A 3,160-nucleotide genomic window follows, 5' to 3' on the forward strand; every position below is an offset into this window, starting at 1 on the left:
AAAGACACCTATTGTATAGTGCACAAAGCATTGAGTATTCTACATGTTACAGTCAACTAATGCTTATCTATTATTGACTGGTAATTTCTATTTCACCCTGTACTTAAGTTTTTTAAAGGAACCCCAAGGGGGTAATACCATCATTTACACTAGAATTTAGATTTTTTTTTCTTTAAATTTTTCATATAATGATAATAAAATATATAGTCAAAGATCATGAAGACTGTTTTGCTTTATCAACTGATGATAAAATTATAGTTACTACTAGAACTAGGTAGGCCTGTTGAAGAAAGATGATGATGAACGAAATTAAGAAATCTCGGTTTTGGATATTCGCCGATTTTTAACTTTGAGATGCTCTGAATTGCTGAAAAGCGACATATACAACGGAGATAGAGCGACTATGTCAGGTAGCTCTTCATAACTAGTTTCTGAAGACCTGTAGAGAAGAAAATCCAGATGACATTTATATTGCTTTAATACGGACGTTGGTGCCATCCCAACACTCTCCGATAAGATGAAAGAGTGTATGGAAGAGTATTTGCATTCCTAAAATATTTCTGCTTTAAATCTTCTTTGCTTCGAACATTGCTTTGGTTTGTTTGGAATTTTGTGCAAAGCTACACAAGGGTTATCTGCGTTAGCCGTCCCTAGTTTAGCAGTGACTGATTAAAGGGAAGGCAGCTTGTCAACACCACCCACTGCCAACTCTTGGGCTACTATTTTACCAACGAATAGTGAGATTAACCGTAACATTATAACGCCCCACTGCTGAAAGGGCGAGCATATTCGACGACGAGGATCGAACATTGCAACAGATTCCAGAACGAAAGCGATTACTTTTAAAATATTTTATGAATTTGCTTTGACGCCAGTTTTCTTCTAAAATGCTCATTAGTCACATCTATTTCACATTTTAAAATCAAATTAATGTTAACTTATTAAAAATTTTGAAGAGTTTAAGAACATCCATGGATTATTCATTTTGCACAAGCATACACGTTTGGTGCGTGTTAAATTTAGATACGGATTCAATATATGAGCTCAAAATGATAAATTCTGTTTTCAACTTTTCTGTACTGTTTTCATCTTTGGTAATAATAATAATTTCATTATACACACAAGGTATTTAGACGAGTACTGAGTAAAACACCAAGACAATAACTTATATTTAAAAAACGAAACTTATTGAAATTTAATTTGTTTGTTGTCAAATATAAATCAACAGAATAGCCTATATGTGCTGTGACCACCGTAATTATCGAACCCCAATTTTTAGCGTTATAAGCCCTTAGTTTTAACGCCGAGTCACTGTGGGGGGGGGCTGAAATTAAATTTGTCTGCTTGAAACAGAAAAGGAACCTTTTGTGTGTTTTATGACATGACGTAATTTTTTACAAATTAAAATATGTATATATATATATACTTGCACTTAAACTGCTCCTACTCTTGTTTTGAGGAACGATATCGTGCATATAAATTGTTGTAAGCTATATTCAAATATATTATTTTACGTTTGTATTATTTTGGCTAGACAGAGTTCTAGAATTGGCGTGACATTATGAGCATATGCGCTGAGCCACTGGGAGATGGTTTCTAAGTTAATCAAGTGCCTGAAAAATATTTGTCCTATTAACAATAGGGTTAATAACAAACCTATATTTACCCAAAATATGCCATAGTCTTGTTTGTTTGTTTGTTATTTCAACGTAAAGCTACATAATGGGCTATCTACGCCCTGTGTGCCGCAAGGAATCCAACTTCAGATTTTGTCGTTGTAAGTCCGTAATCTTAGCGTTGAACCAACAGGGGATATGTCACAGTCTAAAAATGGAAGCACTTCCGATAAATCTTATGGGAACTCCCGTCTACACAAAGTTACAATGCCATAGAAGGGTGTTTTTTGTTTTGTTTTAAAAACATGGATGTACTGTACATAAAAAAATCTAAATTAGAAAAAACTTTGTCACCAACAGTCACGATTGCTTTTTTTCACTTATAAACAAAGAGTTTATGACCGAGAAATAGTAATGAGCGTGGTATTTTCCGGCTCCCAGATGTATCCTCTCCCAAAGTAGATAGTTAGGCCCGCTAACAGGAGGTTCTGAAATACTAAGTATTATAGCTTATTTGTCCCAGATCTGTAGCTAAATATGCCGCACAAGGAATGAGACAAGAGACATATTACAAATATTTAATGAAACAAAAATACAGTACAATACAAAACAATATACTACAATAAAAGACAATAGCAAAGGAAACATAAAAGCAAGTGTTCCTTCTGTGTAAGAGCAAGTGTGGGAGTAAATGTGAAAACTTTTATTAAAACTCTCACTATTTTCAATATGACACAGTGTGAGTAAAAGTAAAACAAATAAACCAAAAATCATCTTTACAAGTTAAATATAAATAAAGAAACGGGAAATACAAGTTAAGCTTGGATTGCTTTTTTTTTCCTTTCAGAACTTTTAGTGTAAAAATGTAACAAAAATATTTGAATGATAACACTCTTTTCTTCCCAGTGTTAGATATAAATGACTGTTTCATATAAGTTTAATACCAGAGTTATGATTTAAATAGCTTACAGAGCGTGAGTGTTAAATTCAATATTTTTAGAAGCGATAATTTATCACAGATTTGTTTACGTAAGTGTTCAAATCATACCTTGTGTAGTTCACTAGTCTGTGATTGTTATATTGTTGCGTCATGTTACTAGCGAATTCTAAGTTTTCTCATTGTTTTATTGAGTATTGTTACATCATAATGTCCCATAGTTTGTAAAAAGATCTAGGCTTCAATTGGGCAATATATATATAAGCAACCAAGTTAGTTGAAGCATGTTAGTAAAAGTGAAGTTAGACTGCATGTGAGTTTAGTGGTAACGGGCGATTTCTAAAGTGAATTTCACAGTTTGTATTGTAATAACAGAGATAGAGGAGACTAATTTGTCTTTTCAAAGGTTTTCTAATGTAATTGAATCAGCCTTTGTGGACTTTGACAATATATATGTATATATTTAAAGTTCTGGATACAACTGTAATAACCAATAGTGTAACGAATTTTTGTACATACTGTTGCGTCAGCGAGTCACATGACTACAGTTGCGCACCGTTTCCAGAATTCTCATGTACTTTGGCGAAAGCTCTAGTATTTTCTAGTA

The sequence above is a fragment of the Limulus polyphemus genome, unplaced genomic scaffold (genome assembly GCF_000517525.1).
Source record: "Limulus polyphemus unplaced genomic scaffold, Limulus_polyphemus-2.1.2 Scaffold46, whole genome shotgun sequence".
NCBI classification, from domain to species: domain Eukaryota; kingdom Metazoa; phylum Arthropoda; class Merostomata; order Xiphosura; family Limulidae; genus Limulus; species Limulus polyphemus.